The sequence below is a fragment of the Eublepharis macularius genome, chromosome 2 (genome assembly GCF_028583425.1).
Source record: "Eublepharis macularius isolate TG4126 chromosome 2, MPM_Emac_v1.0, whole genome shotgun sequence".
NCBI lineage: Eukaryota > Metazoa > Chordata > Lepidosauria > Squamata > Eublepharidae > Eublepharis > Eublepharis macularius.
The window spans coordinates 155,119,355-155,140,508 of NC_072791.1; the positions used below are offsets into that span (position 1 = coordinate 155,119,355).

Genomic DNA, 21,154 nt, shown 5'->3' on the forward strand with positions numbered 1-21,154 from the left:
GTTATCCCTTCTCGGTGGAATTTCCCGCTGTGTGGGAAGTTCCTTGGGTTGTTCTCCCGATTCGCCAGGATAGGTGCCCCCCTCGCCGGTAGGTGACGACCGCTGCTGAACTTCCTCCATCGGATAGGAGATGACACTTTGGAGGGTAGCTATCTGTATCGCCATCTCTTCAGGAGACAGTCTTTCTCCTGCTCCCATTGAGGAAATTAAATGAATGGCGTGAGCCAAACTTTCTTCCATATCCATCAGCTTAGCTTCTAACTGTTGCATTCGACTTGGCCCCGGTTGTTCGCTCAGGGAACCTTCATTCGTTGTACTCACCGGGGAGAAAGGGCCCCACGGAGGAGGGTCCCCTTGGACTATTCGCGACCTCGCGGCTAGAATTCCCTTGGCCATACCCGTCACGGCCAAGATGCTGGTATCTACCGCATAGGTGCGACCTTGTATCTGCTCCCAACTTTGTTCAGGGACTTCCGTTGGCTCTTTCCACGGAGCAAGTTCGGAATAATCCCAACTCAGGGCGCCGCGGCGAGACGTGTCCCCCTCCATCTGCTCAAACGTTCTGTTCCAATATCGCCATGGTTGGCTGCTATCTAGCTCCGGGACGGTTTCTAGGCTTCGGCGCCCGTCCATCGAGACTCGTGGATGGAGTCCACCTGCCCGGCGCTCTCTGGTTTCTCGGGGTCTGGCTCCCCACTCCGACGGGGTGGGTACCGAGATCAAGGGGAGAGCGGTTGCTTTCGGCCTTGCCCCGAGGTCGCTTTCGGTCTCGTTCCGAGTACTGAGGTCGATGAGAGGCAGGGTGGAAGTGGAAGCTCCGGTTCCGTTCCCGGTTGCTCCCAGCTCCTGGGAGTCTTGGGCTTGCACCGGTTGATTGTCGGGAGACGCATACGGATCAAACAAAGGATCCCTGTCCGGGACAACCTTGGATTCCGCTGGGCCCGACTCAGACATGATTGGTAACAAAATGTCAGACTGTGGCTAGATAAGGCACTCTCTGCAAGATTCCCTTTAGAAGCAAGAATAAGTCCAATGTCTGGCAAAGGAAGCTTTATTGCAGAAAAGGTCCATTATAGTCCACTGTCCTGAATAGGAGACTCAGGATGGTACATGATCATTGTTACCAATGAAGAGCAAGCATAGGATACAGAGTAACAATACCCATCTGGAACAGCCTCCCCCCACAGTTCTCAAAACAACATCTTTCAGTCCTGGGAAGCTGCTCTCCTTCAAGGCCAATGCTTGGTGGAACGGTGTTAGACAAAACAGTCTCCTCTGGTGGGAATGCTGCCTGGGAACTGGTGCACCTGAGGAGAAAACACTTAAACACTAAAAGCATTAGAAAATGGAGTCAGTATAGTTTAGATATATACTGGACCTGACATGCAAAAGGGGGCATACGAACAGAGAACTCGGAACTAGAGCAGACCCTTCTTAAAGAAGACAAGAAAAGAATATCCAAGGTATACCAAGTACTGTTGAAATGGTATACTGAGGATGAGATAGTTAAAACACAGATGGTGAAATGGGCTATAAATTTCAATAAAGAAATAACAATGGAGGCATGGGAATACTTGTGGAAAACTACAATGAAGACAACGACATGTATCAATATTAAAGAGAACATTTTCAAAATGATCTATCGTTGGTACATGACACCAAAGAAGATTGCGCTAGGGAACTTGAATACTTCTAATAAATGCTGGAAATGTAAGAAACATGAGGGCTCCCTCTACCATATGTGGTGGTCGTGTGAGGTAGCTAGGCAGTTCTGGGGGGAAATAATAAGAGAAATGAGTGAAATTTTACAGTTTCAAATAAATAAGAACCCAGAACTCCTGCTGCTAAACTTGGGAATGGAGGGAATTCCAGCCCATCATAGGACGTTGATTTTTTATATGACTGCAGCAGCTAGACTTTTGTATGCGCAGAAATGGAAAGTACAAGAAGTGCCAACTATTGAAGATTGGATCTACAAATTGCTGTATATGGCTGAAATGGATAAGATGACAAGAAAACTGAGAGATCTGGACTCAGGGCAGTTTAACACAGACTGGGAGAAGCTGAAACAATATCTGGAGAAGAAATGGGAGGTGGGAGGAAAACTGTGGCAGTTTGAGAACTACTGAAGTATAATAAAAGTATAAAAGAGAGGGGTGACTTTACCGGGGGAGGAAGAGAAATGTGAATTTATAAGCAGTTAGATTAATTGATTTGAGATATATATAGATATGTATAGGTTAACTGATAGAGAATAATTAATGATAAGGTTTAAACATGAGGATTGACTAACTAACAATATTTTCTTTCTTTGACAAGATCTATATGCACCAAACTGAATGTATAGAAGAGTTAAATTGATTGACTATCTGAGGAGTTATATAGAATTACCATAAAAAGATGAAATGAGTAATACATAGAGAACAAATCAAATTGTTTGATTTAAATGTGGGAAATTTTTATGGTTTATGATATATAGGTTTATATAGAAATATTCAAAACTGGAAAATGGGATAAATTGTTTATCTAAAGACGTATAGTTTGGGTGTATAATAAGTAAGGGAGTTAAAGATGTACTGCTTAACATAATGGAGAATGTATATCTGTTTTAGATAGAGGAATTTAATAGAAGTAAGGGAAAAGGGACAGAGGGTGGGAAAGCTGTTGGAAGTCAACAAAAGGGGGGGAAAGGGAGGGGGTTAGAAACGAAAAATTAGGGGAAAATTGATTGTAATGTAAAAACAACAATGTTCTAACCCAATAAAAAATTTTTCAAAAAAAAAAAAGAGAAAGAAAGGCAAGAACGTAAAAGATCCGCTGCAGAAATGGGTAGAAACGAAAGGGAAAATCGGCATTCTGAAACCTGAAATGTTCCAGGGAGATAATCCCTTGGACGCTGCAAGTTTAACCTTTAAAGAACTGAAAAGCTTGACCAAAAACAAAAAGCAGTTAGATAAATTTGGAGTATGGACACTGTGGTTAACTCCTCAAGAGCAAAACAATAAACTTCAAGAGTGTAAAACTAAAATAAATGATCAAGAGAACCAAATTGAGGATTTGAAAGACAAAAAGGATTTAAGCAAAGCCCAATATCTTGATAGAGTGGCTCAAAATTTACAGAACTCCGCAGCCTTAAGGCAAAAGGAGACAGACTGCCAAATCTGGAAAGAAATGGCAGAACAAGCGGAAAAAAGAGTATCTGCCTTAACAAATAAAATAGCAGAGACTCAAGCAGCGATTCGTGTGATCACAGGACACAAGCCACCTATGGAAGGACAGGAGCATAAGAAATGCCGGGAACATATGCAGAAACTGAAAAATGCTTTATCTGCAAAAAGGGGATTGATTTCTGCAGTTGTAGAAGGGTTGGATTCGTTCCCTGAATGTGACCCGAATCTTGTAGACTGTGAGGAAGAAGTCTGGGAAGTAGTCCAAAGCATTTGTAATGAAAACACACAAGCAGTGCTAGAAGAGATGGGAGAAGACTGTGATACTGAAGTTCCGTACCCAGTAGAGCCTGTAATCAGAAGATCAGTCCGCACACGGTGGAATGGTGGCCAAGCCACATTTGATCAAATAGACGAGGTAGCCCCAATGAAATTTAATGAATTACAAGCAGCAGCAAAGAAGTTTGGCCCTTTAAATGCTGAAACAGTTTTGCCATGGCTTTTTGAGGCCAATCGCCACCCAGAGTTTGCCCTAGAGGACATAAAATGAATTGCTAGACAGTCCTCAGACCCGGAGACTTGGGCAACTATTGATCTTCATGCAACTAATGGAGTTCAAAGTTTGGGAGGATTTCTTGCCAGCTGTGTAAAAGCATTAATGCCTGGCAGAAGCATTTCAAAGGCATATTACCAGGAGGAACAAAAACCAGATGAATCACCTGAGATATACATTCAACGTAAAGAAATCCTGGGCATTGCTAGCGACCTAGTCCGCTTACCCCATGGTCAAGCCGACTTTAATACGGTCGAATTTAAACGGGAATTGGTAGATGGCTTGAATGTTCAAACAAAAATGATTCTAGGACCAATTGTTGTTGGACCCATGACTTATCCAGAACTCCTGGAAAGGATCAAAAATGCAGGAAACTTGTTTAGGGAAAGCAGAAAGGCAGAAAGCAAAAAAGGAAAAGACAAACATGGGGTCCTGCATAATGTAACTTTCTCTAACAATGGACTTTGGAATCGTGCACCAGACGCACAGCAACGTAATTTCAGGACTAGTCCACCTCGAAACAATTACACAAACACATCAGGAAGTAACTTTAGACCTAACACCGCATGGGTTAGTCCTAGAGGGGGAAGAAATGCACCACCTAGGAGATACCAAGAGGATTCAGGGGTGCAAAATTGGGAATGCCCTCCAAGACCACCTAGACGGGATTGGAATGAAGGAATTAGATCTGGGATATGGGAAAAATTGATGGAAGCTGGAGAACCAAGAGAGAAATGGGACAGGAAACCCACTACTGAACTGATTAAAGGTTTGGCAGAAATAATAAAACAGCAAGAGGATGCAGTTTGTGCACTGGCACAAAACCAGGCAGCACCGTAAGCATGTGCAAGAGTCCTGAAAGGTAAGAGTCCTCTTTCTTCCATGCCCAAGGATTCTATCCCTTCTACCTCTAAGCAGCAATAGGGGGGCCCTCTCCAGGAGTACCCCAAACGAATTGTAGATTTGACATATGATCGTTGGGGAAGACCCATTTTGGAGGCAAGACTGGGGAAGGGGGAGAAACAGCCTCTTTCTATCTTGTTAGATACGGGAGCATCTGTCAACATTTTAAGTCCTGAACATGTGCCTGAAAGTTTGTCAGCGAAAGAAATACACCAAATACAGCTGACTGGATTTGCAGGACATGATTCTTCCGCTAAAGTAATGAATCTTTGTCCCATTCAGATAGGATCTTTGCAAACTGAGATAGAATTTTGTGTAGCTAACAATCAGGAATGTGGAATCATTGGGAACCCATTTTTAAAAGAACACCAGTTGGTGGTAGACTTGTCCAATGATCGCCTGTGGCAGATACCTGATGGGGGAGACATCTCTCTTCCCATTTATTCAGTACAGAAAACAAGTGCTTTAAAGGAACCTCAGGAAGTAAAACCTCAAGGGAAAGAGGAATGGATGAAAGAATTCCCTCAGCTGGGAATCAAAAACAGAAATGAGTGTGGAAAAATAGATGCAAAAGTGTTAATAGTGGGAAAGGATCCGAAGCCACAGAGGCAATACCCTTTTCCCAAACAGGCAGAGGAGCCAGTTGCCGAGATTATAGAATCTCTAGTGAATCAAGGAGTTCTAGTTCAAATGGAAAGCATTAACAATGCACCCATTTGGCCAGTAAAGAAAAAAGATGGAACTTACAGGTTAGTAGTAGATTTTCGTGCTCTGAACAATGTCACACCAGCTACAGTTCCAGTAGTGGCCAATTACCCAGAGGTAATTGCAGCCATAGCAGGAGGAGCAAAGTACTTCAGCGTAATTGACATAGCAAATTGCTTTCACTCCATCCCACTGGCTGAGGAATGTTGGTACAAGTTTGCATTCACATTCAAAGGGAAACAATATGCCTACACGAGGGTCCCACAAGGTCTCCATTCTGCTCCCACGATCTGCAACAAGATGGTGGTACAGATGCTAGAAAAACTCCCTTTAGAGTACAAAGGGGCGGTCATTTCATTTGTGGACGACATTTTAATTTCAGGAAAGAGTCTGCAGTTCACACATGATGCAACTAGGGCGGTCCTACAACTCTTGCAAGACACAGGGTTCAAAATTAACTGGGATAAAGCACAACTGGTACAACAAAAGGTTAAATACCTGGGAGTACACTTAGGTCAAGAGGGAAGGACTCCAGATACACAAAGGGTGGAAGCTTTAGGAAAACTGCCACTCCCCAATGACACTCACTCTCTTAGAACCATCTTGGGAATGTTAAACTTTTCTCGAGAGTTCATAGAAGGCTTTGCTGATAAGACACGTGTTTTGTGGGCTCTATTAAAGAAAGGTAGACGATGGGAATGGGGTCCAGAACACACACAAGCACTTGACCAGCTAAAGCAAGATTTGGCACAAGCACCAGCTTTAGCATACCCTCGGATGGGGGAGCCATATAAGATACAGTTGGCATCCACTGATAGGGCAATAGCTGCAAAACTGACCCAAACCCAAGATGGGAAACAAAGAGTTATTGCTTATGCATCTAGGCCTCTTAGAGGTGCAGAACAGAACTATACCTTTTGTGAACGAGAAATTCTCGCTCTTTTTTGGGCTCTGGGACATTGGGAATACATACTGGGGGAAAGTAAAGTCATCGTTCAAACAGTTCACAGCCCCCTACAGTATATAGTCTCTGGTAAGATCCAAGACGGCCACGTAAGTAATGCCAGAATTGCCTCTTGGTCACTGTCAATCATTAATCGAGGCATCCAAATAGAAAAAGAGAAGGTGATATCTCCTGCTCCCTATGGATTAATCATTCAAGGGACGGAATACGATTGCCCTCTACCGGAGTACAAACATATAGAATGGCCTGTAACATCAGGGATCTCAATGGAAGCAGCCCTACAACAGAATTTCCAGGTTTGGTGCACAGACGGGACTTGTTTCTATGAGAAGGGAACCCCAAACACAGCCTACGGCAGCATAAGGGTAAATGATGGACTAGAAAAGGGTGGAATAGTGACACCATACTCTGCTCAAGCTGCAGAGCTCAATGCAATAAAAGAGGTGTTCAATACAGAAGCTAGCACTGAGAACCTTGCAATTTTCACAGACTCAGATTGGATAAGGCAAGCGCTCTTAGTATGGTTACCTATCTGGAAGTCCCGTGACATGCGTACATCAGATGACAAACCAGTAGCGCATGCCAATTTGTGGAGAGAAATTGCTGGATGCATTGAGAATTGGAAAGGAAAAATCAAAGTCATGTGGGTAAAAGCACATCGGAAGGGTAAATCTAAAGAAACCCACTGGAATAACAAGGTAGATGCATTAGCAAAGCGAATTGCCAGATCAGAACCTCCAAGGGAGGAAGGAAAGGTAGCTGTGACCACAAGGTCAAAGGCTAGGATGCTACCTCCTCCTATACTGGATTTAGAAACGCTGCAAGTAGATGATGCAGAGATTCAGAAGTTGCTGAAGGAAGGGAGAAGTGCTGATGGTAAGTACTCTATCTGCAAAACTGAAGGAATAGTTTGGGCAGAAAAAGAGGGGTCCAAGTCATGGATAGTTCCTGGGAAGGTTAGAAATGATCTGATTCAATATGTGCACGATCAAGCTCATTTCGGTTGGGAAAGAACCTTAGAGCAAGTCCTAGGTGTAGGATGGTGGCCTCAAATAAAACAGGATGTGAAGCGATGGTGTCTCAATTGTTTTAAATGTGCTATGGTAAATGCAGATACCAAAGTTAAAAAGGGAGCCATGAGACACCAGAGGACAAGTGGAGTATGGTCAGATGTACAGATAGATTTCATAGGCCCACTCCCAAAAACTAAGAATGGGAATCAGTACTGCTTGGTACTGGTAGATGGTTTCTCAAAATGGGTGGAGGCACTCCCTACAAAAGACAACACAGCTCTAACCACCGCTAAACACCTATACAACCACGTCTTTTCAAAATTAGGAATACCAAAAAGCGTGAATTCAGATTTAGGCACGCACTTTGTAGGTCAGGTGATGCGTGAAATGTGTCAACTTTTGGGGATAAAACAGAGGTTTCATATAGCAGCCCATCCGCAATCCTCTGGACAAATCGAACGTCAAAATCGCGTGATTAAGGAAGCGCTAAAGAAATTGGTGAAAGCAGATGGTAAAGATTGGGACCAGAAGTTACCCACAATATTAATGGCTATTAGAGCTTCCACTGCTTCCCATGGTTACACCCCTTTTGAGGCCATGACAGGTAGACTAATGAATACTCCACAGCAATGGTGGCTAAACACAGAAATACCTGATGAATGGCAACCCAAAGTGCTAACAGACCACTGGATACAACAGCTAAGTGAAAGACTGGAGGAAGTTCACAGGAACGTTGCAAATCAATTGGGAGTGAACATTAAAAGGATGGATAAGTATCTGGGATGGGTGAAGAATCCCATAGAATGGGAAATAGGATCCAAGGTGATGTACCGGGATTTTTCAAAAAGGAAGCATCCTTTAGCTCCGAATTGGAAAGGACCATGTTACATTGTTGATAGAGCTTCACCTACAGTCTACTTAGTAGAAATAAAGAAAGCATCTGGTACAAATGAAGACACGAAACGGAAATGGTTTCATTCATCTCAATTGAAAGCCTGGAAAGGAACATAGAATGAACCATGATGCATATTTCCAGTTTTCTCAGTTCTACATGAAAATATTATATTACTTGTTATGATAAAATGTTGTTATTGCATGTTATAGTATAAGATTAATCTGTTTTAGTAATATACGTTTGAGATTTTATGCTTGAATATATAGAGATAGTAGCCAAGAAGCATTGTACAATTTATTTTCAGGATTGGAGATTCTACGGAAAAGATTGAACCAGACAGATGAGAGACAATGTGCGTGAGGTGTTATTGCTGTTTGTTCTTTTTTGTTTTGCTGTTTGCCCTGTTCTTCTTTTGGATCGTACTACCACCGGAAGTTCCAGTGGCAACACATACGTCGCACCTGATCAGCAAACTGATTCGAATAATGGATCCAGAGTGACGGATACACTTGTTTCGTATACTTTGAAATGGTCTCAATCACCCGATACATGGAGTTGTGTTTGGAATCCGGAAAGCGTGAGACAAGTTACCCCAGTGAGTGGGATAAATTGTGGAGAATCACCACAGGAGCTATGGAAACACCTTGAAGGACAGGTGAGTATAACATTTCATTATCACAGGGGCATATGTTCCATTCAAATTCAACAAAAGGCCAGAAATTGTCAGATATCTCTCCCAGTGGGAGAAATGGAACATGTGTTTATAGGAACAAAAGATCAAGACCCAGTCTTGATGGGGACAGTTCTGTGGGAAGAAAGAGCATGTGAGTGGGACATTTCCCTGCTGACATGTGACCCAGAGGGGGAAGAGGAAGATGAAGCACCCCTTGCTTCGAGTCCAGACATTCTCCAAAAGATCAGTTCAACAAAGGAATCCACAGTAGCACTTGAAGGGTCACCCACCTCAGAGAGGACAGGTTGGGGAGTGACGTCACCCCAGGCTGAACTTCCAAGAGGATGGTACTGCTTGTGGAACGCAACCACAATCAGTAGAGTGACAAAAAGAACATCAATTCAGGGATTCCAGTGCCCACGACCGTCCAAACCAATTCTGGACATGAGCATCCTTCTTCTACACGACAGCACATGCACACTCTCAATGCGATATGGGGACACGAGATGTCACGTTCGCATACCCGCAACCAAAACATCCCATGTTTTTCTAGATGGAGGTCTAGAAGGACCCTATCTATTTGGACTACAGACAGAAGGGGAAATATGTGTTTGGGAGACCAACCTGGTGAGTTGTGAAAGAGAAGCTTCCAGAGCGGAAGTGTTCAAATGGTTACTGGGAGAAACACGTGCAGGAATCTCAGAGCCTAGGGACAACCCACAAGCTCAACCAGTGCTCCAAACGTTACAAAATGCTCATGAATTGATAACTAAGGTTTCAGATATAGTGCAGAAGGGACAACCAGAAAGATGCCCTTCCAGCATGGACGATGTCTGTGGAACAGGTCTGTTCACAGGTACTTGCAAAAGATATCAGATTTCCTGGATACCCACCAGACCCCGAGTGATACTGGTGAGTGAGACTGGAAAGCGATGTCCATATGAGGGAAAACCATTCATTCCGAAACTGCTGGATTGCTGTTCATAAACATCATTCTTGAAGCACACAATTTGAATGATTCATACACTTGCATTTGGTCTAGACGGGAATCAAGAGCCCAATGCTCTGATGCAGGGGGATGCACAATAAAGATAATAGGAGAAGAAGGACCTATAGAAGAGTGTATAGGCAGAGCAATTCTTCAACCACCGGTACCAAATGTACCAACACCCCCAAGAAAACCAGCCGCAACTCCAATATCACATTTGGCAATCCATCCTCCACGAGAGGGAGATGTTGTTGAGAAATCAGAGGATTTGGGAGAAGATTTAGATACCCACACCCAGACAGAGGGGGACCCTGCACCAGGAGAAAGACATTTGGTGGGACCACCAATGATTTCCCCAGCAGCAGGAAACGACAGAGGAGAGGAAGGATTTTCTCTTCCAAGACCAGAAGTTGGGTTATGCACTCTGACAGGAACAGCAGCAATATGTCCTGACAGATTGGCTTGGTGTGATAGGAGTTTAGTACAATGGGATCCCATGGAAGGGAATATTGTTTGGATGATGGCTCGAGGGGAAGATGATGCCATGGATTGTGCAATTTCAGGGGAAGAACTAATTGGAACATGGGTGACAATTTCGGGAAGAATTTGGCATATACATATGCACATGCTGAGAGACATGCCAGGGTATGCTCACAACATCTGTATATGGAATGGAGATGAGCCAGAAGACACCAATGCAATAGCAGATTGTTCCATGGAATACCATTACAAAGGGAGACTTGTAAAGGAAAGGTTTGGGAAATTCACGGTTTCCAACAATGAAACAAATTGTGCTGTTTTGAAAGTTAACGCTTTTGCATTCACGGCTACAGGATACATTCCTATTTTTACACTTACGGGGTTTAATGGAACTCAGATGGCTGAGAAATGGCAAAATCTCAACAGTACGTTATTGACTCCATCCGGTAGAGAATTTATTATAAATGGAACTTGCCAACAGACGATATGGAAGCTAGATACTACTGAGACTGGCGAATGGGGTCCGCCGCAATGGGATGTACAACTAGATGGCAGCCAATGTAACCGTCAACAGCCATTCATAACATTTCGATATCAGTGCCATCGACAATTTTCATCCGTTCCTGCAGAAGCTGGTATTTATCGATTGCAACAACCAGGGAAAGTTCTTCAATTTGAAGTATTAGCAGGGGAAAATGATTTGCTAAAACCACGGAAACATCCTTTGATTGGTCCCCATGTCGTGAAAAAGGACCATAAGATGAGAGCAATGCTAACTCCGGTCCGTTCTTTGAAGGAAATCAGATTGGATTTGACAGGATTAAACATATCTCAAGCAGTTCCAGAATGTGCTCCATATGTTACAACAAGTCATGAAGGATGGAAAAACTGGATAGATTTATGGTATACAACTCAGCTGGCAAAGACTCGTTTTGCTAGAGGACTGGACACAATATTGGGAGCATCAGGATTAGCAGCTGGAGCATTGGACGCAATGGACATAGAAGTGTTAGCTAACAAGATTAGTTATACTACCGCAGATATAAAGAAAATGGGAACTCCAATTGCTTCATCATTGGTTAAGCTAGGCGCAGGACAGAAGATGATAGCTAGTATTTTACCCTTTTGGCAACAGGTAGAACAGAAAGATGAGGAAGCTGTGGTGCAAGGACTTGCATCATTACAGATAAGTAGTGCGCTGGCTTTGGCCTGCACTCAAGCACAAGATCTCACTCAAATGGTAGTTATGCAAATCATTCGAGAAGGGTTATTGGGGAATTTGCCCATAGAAATCAGATCTTTGCTATGGAATAATGTAACCCAAGGAGAATGGGATTTGGTTGATTGGTGGAAGTTAGTAAATTTTACATATGATCCTCTTCAATCTAAAGTCACAGCATTTGTACTCACTGTATATCAAACTGATTACTATGATGTATACCCTATTGTACCTTTAGGAATCCAAGTGTCAGAAGGTTTAGTCATGTATGCTACAGACCATCACTCTTGGGCCTATATGAAACAAGGTAAATGGGAAACTCTAAAAATGGAAGGATGTGTGTATTATGATAACTTAGGCTTCATTTGTGAAGATTATAATTTTCAGCAAAGAGATGAATGTTTTCATGAGAACCTGAATGGAACACAACGTTGTACTTTTGAAGTTATGTCCAAATGGGAATCTTCTGTAGTATATGTTGGTTCTGGATGCATTTGTGTGAGGACACACTGTCCTCTAATCCATGTGGATGAATTTCAGTTATTTTATGTATCACCACAGATAAGCCGCTGCTATTGTTACGTAACACAAATCAGAGGATGTAATTTTCATTATCATATTCCTCAGTGGACAGCTCAATTAATGCAGCAGCATCCACACTTGTACACAAACATACAACCTGTAACACTAGGAATGGATTTGGAAGTTTTAAGAAAGCTAGTCCAACATCCTGAGCTGCAAAAACACCTACAAACAGTTAAGCAGACAGGAGATTCAATAGCAATGGAAGTTCAACAAGATGGGTCTCGAATCTTAAAAGTGGCAGAAAGGATAGCCACCGTAGGAGGAGAATCTTTGTGGTCCTCCATTTTCTTTGATGTTCTCAGCCCAACCGCAGCAAGCTTTTTGTGACACGCCCAATTATCGTTTTGCTTCTTTGTCAAATATTCTTGTTCCTTTTCCTGGTAGTGATTGTCATTTGGATCAAGCATAAGCTGAAGCGATTACAAGGATTTTGATATGGGCTAGAGTTCTCATTGTCGGGGAGCAGCATTCCAAACCCCTGTGCCTAGATAACGCAGCCTGACGGCTCAGGTTGGTCTGTTTGTGGTGTGATTGTGAATTTGGAAGCCTACGTCTTCCTTATCATTCCCAATCAAGAGGGGGAGATGTTGTATTCCTGTATAAGTGAAGCCGACCTATTTTCTAAGATCCTGGAATCCATTTTTAAGTATGGAAAGTACCATACTATTTTACTTGACACACACAGCTATGCTCATTTGGGACGAATTCCAAAATGACACATTCTGAACGGGAAAGGACAAAGTGTTTGCTTTTGCTGTTTGCATTAGCCAGTGTACAGAAGCAAAAATCGATAGCAGGTCAGTATCTTGTCAGTCGGCCAGAACCTGATCATGCTCAGTGTCACAGAAACCTAGCAGAAAAGGAGGGGCTCAGAGGCTTACTTTAAACGGATAGCTTTTCTCTCTTTTAAGATTCAAAGACGTTAAAACACAGTAATTCATACATCTACTCTTATGCCTAAAGAAGGAAAACACTGTGCACACACTAGCAATCATGAGAACACAATTAAAGAGAGAACAAGAGGAAAAATCCACAGCAAGAGAGATTCTTTTAAAGAGTTTTGGTTTTAAAGGAGGAAACACTGACTGACCAATTGCAGACTTAGTTCAGACCATTCAGAAATACTAGTTCAAGTCACTGAGAAACACTGCCTTGACTATAACATCACGCTGACACTAACCACATGATTGTATTGCTGGAATCACACGTACATGCATGCATATATCCATATATTCACAGCTCAATCAATCTCACTATATCTCTACATGAAATAACTCAGCAATCACTATGCATATATCAATTACATAGGCCTTAATCATAAGGAACTAAGGATATACTGAACCAAACAAAATGGAGTCTAAATGAACTTTGAATGGAAACGTGGCAATAAGCTAAGATCTAGGGGATTTTTGCTGATACATGATATTCATATGAGTAATGATAGCAAATACTAAGGGATCAGAATGACCTGACCGTTTTACAGATGTCACGATCTCAGCGCAAAATCTGCAAATGCTGCAATTTTTAGGTGATTTCCAGTGCCAGGAATGACTCTGAAGAATCTCATTGGTGAATTTGAATGGGTTGATGTAAGCCAAAACTGTATAAAAATGAGCAAGAAAACCATGGAGTCTAAGAAGCTAGGAGGAGAGAAAGGAAGGAATACCTCCTTGCTATCTCTCTCCTTTTCCTTTCAGGTTGGCCAAACGCTCACCCATTCTTTCCATCAACAAGAATCTCTGGGACATCTCCAGGATTGGTAAGATGATTTACTATGCCTTGTTCTTGTTGTATTGTTGATCAAGCTATTGCTATGCTAAAACCATGCTGTACCACGATACTTAAAGTCTATGTAACCTATGCAGAATGATTTAAATAAAACTTACTGAAATTTATGTCCAGGCCTGTGTTGTAACCTTGCTCTCTCTTCATTTGGGAAAATCTGACTCAGTTGAAGATATATCAAAGATTCCCCCCTTTCGCACGGTAAACTGTTGGCTAGTAACCAAGCTAACAGATTGGTGGAGAATGTGGGCATATCTTTGAACTGACAGAGAAACCCAGGGGAAAAGAGAGCAAACAATTGTGTAACGGTAAAAATTTAACCATTAGAGCAACATGGGGAATAAGACATCCGTTGAACCAGAGTCACAGAAAGCTAAATTGTTTATCTGGAGAAAGAAAGCAAGGCGACTTCCGGTTTGGGATTCATGGAGGTCTAACGCAGCTCCATTTGCGGAGCTGACCGGACTGCCGTTTTAACCGGCCGGAGGGGTGAAAATAACCCGCGGCCGACTGCTCTCAGGCGGGGAGCAGGCAAAGAACGCTCAAGACCCTAGGGTGAGTTAGATCTCGGACGAGGGGGGGCTCTACACAAGGAGTCTCCCCCCTGATCCTTGAGGTCCCACCTTGCGACGGGTCGGCTATAATCTCTGCGGCAGTTTTGGGGCCAATTCGGCTGGCATAAGACCTACATACCCAAGCTTCGATCGGGGAGGGAAGTCGAGAGGAGAATTTAAGATCGAAACAGCGATTACAACCCGAGAAAGCTGAAGAGAAGGTAAAGATCGCTATCTCTTGAAACGGGACAGATTGATAAAAACAGAGAAGAAAGAAAGTAGATTTTTAAACTGCAACAGACTAGTGAAAAGGAGGCGAAGACTCGGCAGGAGTTGTATTTTAAAAGAGACTAAATTTAAAGAAGTTATTGCAAAAATTGGATTATTGTTTTGAATACCTGTGGTTTCGGAGCTGTGGGAAAAAGACACCATCGCGAGACCTGCTGTGGGAAGACGGGAGACAGGAAGTGCGTAACAACAATAGAGTGGCTGGAGGGAAGCGGCCCTTGCCGACGGACAGGAAGCAGGGAATCGCCATTTTTGAAAGGGGAAGGGTCGCGGCTTCAGCGGAAGAGGAAGTAGGCCATCTTGGATTACAATAACATAGAGAAACCATAGAGAAAAGACGCCCGACATTTTGGATATAAAAAAATTAATTTTGGCAAAGATTGGGACATTTGAAAAAAAGGAAAACGTTTAAATATACGCCACGGAGCTAAGGAAGAGAGCAGATTCGTGGGAGCGAGCTAAAGCAAGCCCCACGATGTCGAAAAAAGAGTGGCAATCGGCGATAGAAAATTTGGACAAAAAACTTATAGACATGATGAAAGAACTTAAGGACACGAAACTGGAGCTTATTAAAGAGGTCAAAGAAGTTACACAGACAGTAAAGTCGGAGCTGTCAGAAGTGAAAAAAGGCGTGGAAACGATTAGTAGTGAATTACAAGGAACGCAGCAGAGAGTTAAAACAGTAGAAGACGCGATGGAGAATTTAATAGACACGCAACAAACAGAGATGAGACTGGTGAAGGGGAGGATGTCAGTTGCAGAAACCAAACACATGGAGAAGCAGCTTCGTTTTCGTGGTCTGCCGGAAGTGGAAGGGAAGTCAGCGCAAGAACAGATGACTGAGGTGTTGGCTGATTACCTGGGGAAGGAAGAGGAGGAAATTGTGGCTATCCTAGATGTGGCGTACCGTGTGAACTCGAGAATTGCAACCCAGAGGAAACTACCAAGGGATGTGATTGTGCAGTTTACAACTAGAAACATGAAAGAGAGGATTGTGACAAAACAATTTCAAGATCCATTGGAGATTGATGGCAAGACGATTATCATAATGAAGGAACTGCCCAGATCAGTGTTACTGGACAGGAAAAAATATAGAGTGCTAATTCAGACTTTGAAGGACATGAATATCAGGTACAGATGGGAGTTACCGGAAGGAGTGTCCTTTGAGTTTGGAGGGGCAAAAAAACGCATCAGATCTGAGCGGGAGATGGAGAGATTTATCAAGGACAATGAAAAAGACTTACCAACAAAACCATGAATATGGAGTGTAAAGTATTATCTTGGAATGTAAATGGACTAAACTCACCGAATAAGAGGAAAAATATTTTTCATTGGCTACTAAAACAAAAATGTGATATTGTTTGTTTGCAGGAGACCCATATTAGAAAACAGGATGTAAAATATTTAAAATCTGGAAAATTGGGCAAAGAATTTGTAGCGGCCTCTAACAAGAAAAAAAGAGGAGTGGTGTTGTACATAAAAGAGGAGCTGCAGCCAAAATTTGTTATGAGAGATGTGGAAGCTAGATTTGTAGCAGTGGAATGTAATTGGAATTTAAAGAGAGTGTTGGTAGTCGGACTTTATGCACCTAACGGTGCAAAGGAAAGCTTCTTTGAGGATTTAAGGAAGCATTTAGATGATCTTGTATATGACCAGATAATTCTTGCTGGAGATTTCAATGGAGTGACAGAGTTGGAACTAGACAAAAAGACTACAACAGCACAAAAGAAAAGAGGACTATTGCCAAAGCTTTTTTTTGAGTTGATTCAACAAGAGATTCTCGAAGACGTATGGAGGAGAGAATATCCTAAAACCAAACAGTTTACTTTTTATTCTGCAAGGCATCTTACATTATCAAGAATTGATATGATCTGGGCCTCAAAGGACTTAGCGTTATGGACTAAGGAGGTAGAAATAATGCCGATGGTAGGCTCAGATCACAATCCAATTATGTGGAAATTTGGAAAAAGGAGGAAAAGGAAAGCCTGGAGAATAAATGAGGACTTGTTACAGGAAAGTGAGAATATGGAAATATTGAGAAGAGAGACAAAGTTTTTTATACAATACAACGTGAATAAAGAAGTACCAACCAATAAAGTTTGGGATGCTTACAAGGCGGTTGTAAGGGGCATACTAATGGACTTAAATGGCAGAGCAAGGAAAAAGAAAGAGGAGAAAAGACAAGAGATTGAGGAGAAAATAAAGGCCAAAGAAGCACAGTTAAAAAAGAGACCAGGGAAAAAGAAAATATATCAGGAAATCAAAATTCTTCAAGAACAGTTAACAGCAATGAGTAATAAAGAATTGGAGTGGAACCTTAAAAGACTGAATCAAAAAGCTTTTGAGGGTGCTAATAAACCTGGGAAATATTTGGCATGGCAATTGAAGAAGAAAAGGGAAAAGAAAATAATAAATAAAATCTGTGAAGAAAACAAAACGTATCTGGAACAGACTACCATTAGTAGAGCCTTTTATAAATTTTATGCTAAGCTGTATAACAAAAAAGAAGTAACCAAAGAATCAATAGCATCATATTTGGAGAAAACTAAACTTCCAGAGATCTCGGAAGCTTGGAGAAACAAGTTGAACAGTGAAGTAACCGATGAGGAAATAAGCAAGGCAATACAATCTGCAAATCTAGGAAAGGCGCCAGGGCCAGATGGACTTACGGCTAAATTTTATAAGACAATGGCCAATGAACTGGCACCATTCCTAAAAGAGGTGATGAATGGAGTTTTTAGGGATCAAAGAATTCCAGACACTTGGAGCGAAGCGAATATATCATTGATCCCTAAAGAGGGCCAAGATTTGACTAACGTGAAAAATTACAGACCTATATCATTACTTAATAATGATTATAAAATTTTTGCGAAGATATTGGCGGAGAGACTGAAGGGGTGGCTCTCGGAAGTCATAGAGGAAGAACAAGCAGGCTTTTTGCCAGACAGACAAATAAGAGACAATTTAAGGACAGTGATCAATGCTATTGAATACTATGATAAGCGTTGTGATAAAGAGGTTGGTTTCTTCTTTGTAGATGCTGAAAAAGCGTTTGACAATTTAAACTGGGACTTTTTGTTTGCCACTATGGAAAAGCTACAATCGGGAGAAAGATTCATCAGAGCAATTAAAGAAATCTATAGAGACCAGACTGCAGCAATTGTAGTGAATGATGAATTGACCAAGAAATTGACGATTAGTAAAGGAACAAGACAAGGTTGCCCGTTATCTCCATTGTTGTTCATTTTAGTATTGGAGATTCTGATGATACAAATACGACAAGATGAGGAAATACGAGGAATGAAAATAAAGGACTATTCATACAAGGTTAGAGCATTTGCTGATGACATAATGTTAATTGTAGAAGATCCATTGGAGAACATGCCAAAAGTGATAGATAAGATCAAGGAGTTTGGTGATTTGGCAGGTTTCTTCATTAACAAAAAGAAGTCAAAGATATTATGCAAAAACATGACTAAGCAGAAACAACAATTGTTAATGGAAACAACGGACTGTGAAGTAACTAGTAAGGTGAAATATTTGGGAGTTGAGCTGACTGCAAAAAATATAGATTTGTTCAAGAATAATTATGAAAAATTATGGACTCAGATAGAGAGAGACTTGATCAAATGGAATAGACTGAATCTGTCATGGTTGGGCAGGATTGCAGCAGTTAAGATGAATGTGTTACCAAGAGTAATGTTTTTGCTACAGACAATACCAATCATCAGAGACTCTAAACAATTTGAAAAATGGCAGAGGAAAATATCAGATTTTGTTTGGGCAGGCAAGAAGCCTCGAGTGAAAGTTAAAGTTCTACAAGATGCAAAGGAAAGAGGCGGAATGCAACTGCCCAACTTGAGACTTTATCATGATGCAATCTGCCTAGTTTGGTTAAAAGAGTGGATGACGTTAAAGAATAAGAAACTATTAGCCCTAGAGGGATATAAAAATTTTTTTGGATGGCACGCATACCTATGGCACGACAAAGTAAAGGTCAACTCGATGTTCCTACATCATTTTGTAAGGAGAAGTTTATATACAATCTGGAAGAAGTACAGAATTTACTTACAAGAAGGAACCCCCTTGTGGGTGGTTCCATACGAGGTGATAGATCCGAGAGCTGTTGATAATGAACAACAATGTTTAACATACAAAGAAATAACTAAAATTGAAGTATCTAAACTTAGAATAAAGACGCAAGAGGAATTATCACCTAATTACGATTGGTTCCAGTACAGACAGATTAGAGATTTATACAATTCGGACTCTGCAATGTCAGACTGTGGCTAGATAAGGCACTCTCTGCAAGATTCCCTTTAGAAGCAAGAATAAGTCCAATGTCTGGCAAAGGAAGCTTTATTGCAGAAAAGGTCCATTATAGTCCACTGTCCTGAATAGGAGACTCAGGATGGTACATGATCATTGTTACCAATGAAGAGCAAGCATAGGATACAGAGTAACAATACCCATCTGGAACAGCCTCCCCCCACAGTTCTCAAAACAACATCTTTCAGTCCTGGGAAGCTGCTCTCCTTCAAGGCCAATGCTTGGTGGAAAGGTGTTAGACAAAACAGTCTCCTCTGGTGGGAATGCTGCCTGGGAACTGGTGCACCTGAGGAGAAAACACTTAAACACTAAAAGCATTAGAAAATGGAGTCAGTATAGTTTAGATATATACTGGACCTGACATTTCTGCCCCCCTTAAAATAGATCCCCCCCTGGTTTATATGGGTAGCGAGTATGAAAAGCTTTGGTTAATCTAGGAGCATGAACATGTGCAGAGTTCACCCATTCATCGTAACCAGAATCAAAGTCCTTCCATCTAATGAGGTAAAAAAGCTGATTTCGCTTGAGTTTAGAGTCCAAAATTTGTTGTACCTCATAGTGTATTTGGTCGTCAATTAAAGTTGGAATGGGTGGAGCTTTGATGTGCCATTTGTTGTCGGTGGGAGCTTTCTTCAAAAGGCTGACATGGAACGTATCATGCACATGGCGCAGGTTCTTGGGCAAAATTACAGCAACAGTCACTTTATTTATTACCTTGCGCACGGGAAAAGGTCCTAAGAATTTCAGAGCGAGTTTGCGGCTTGTTTGAGCTAGCTTTAGGTTTTTTGTGGAAATATACACATGATCTCCTGGTTGTAATTCCCATTCGGCCACACGATGGCGATCTGCGTATTTTTTGTAATCCAGTTTGGCCTTTTCAAGGTGTCTCTTAATAATAGTCCACTGCTGCACCGCCTCCCCCCACCATGAGGATACATCTGGCAATTTAGAGGAATGGAGAGGGGGTGCGTCCAATGGGAAGGGATTGAAGTGAGTCCCGTATACAAGTGCCAGGAATGACTCTGAAGAATCTCATTGGTGAATTTGAATGGGTTGATGTAAGCCAAAACTATATAAAAATGAGCAAGAAAACCATGGAGTCTAAGAAGCTAGGAGGAGAGAAAGGAAGGAATACCTCCTTGCTATCTCTCTCCTTTTCCTTTCAGGTTGGCCAAACGCTCACCCATTCTTTCCATCAACAAGAATCTCTGGGACATCTCCAGGATTGGTAAGATGATTTACTATACCTTGTTCTTGTTGTATTGTTGATCAAGCTATTGCTATGCTAAAACCATGCTGTACCACGATACTTAAAGTCTATGTAACCTATGCAGAATGATTTAAATAAAACTTACTGAAATTTATGTCCAGGCCTGTGTTGTAACCTTGCTCTCTCTTCATTTGGGAAAATCTGACTCAGTTGAAGATATATCAAAGATTCCCCCCTTTCGCACGGTAAACTGTTGGCTAGTAACCAAGCTAACATCTATTTGTAACATTTGATTGCTCATGATTAAGAAGCTTCAGTAATTTGAATAGACTATCTTCTCGAGGAGCTATTTATTTATTGGGTAGAAAAGACAAACATGACTAGAGGATATAAAGACTGATGCACCTAGAGGCTTCTATAGGTTATATAAAGTAACAATTGCACATCATCTTAAGATCTATACTGCTAAAGAAGGGACTATATCTAACCCATCAGGCAGAACTGAATATAAACATCTGACACCTTTTCTTGTTGCTAATAACAACTGTCTGTCACCTCATTAACTATTTCGGGTACATTTTAATAACTTCAAGTATGGCTGTTCCAGGATGGTGGAGGCATAAAACATGAACCTTTATGCCATCAACAGAGATGCTAAGTTTCATTGGCAGCTTTTGGTAGCCTTTGTAAAAATGCTGAATGGCGCACTTCTAATCACCCTTCTAAGACCACTGAATGCAATGGACTTAGAAAGCTGCTTAGGATTGCACTGGAAGAGCTAGTGAACCCATTTTTTCCTGTATGGAAAGATATACTTCCTTGGTGATTGTCAGATCTTGCCAG

General features: G+C 41.7%; 1 protein-coding gene across 1 annotated transcript in view; it reads right to left on the bottom strand.

The window, feature by feature from the left end:
- Positions 1-21,154, bottom strand: part of LOC129323825 (sterol 26-hydroxylase, mitochondrial-like) — a 70,156-nt gene that overhangs the window by 43,096 nt on the left and 5,906 nt on the right. The window lies entirely within an intron of this gene.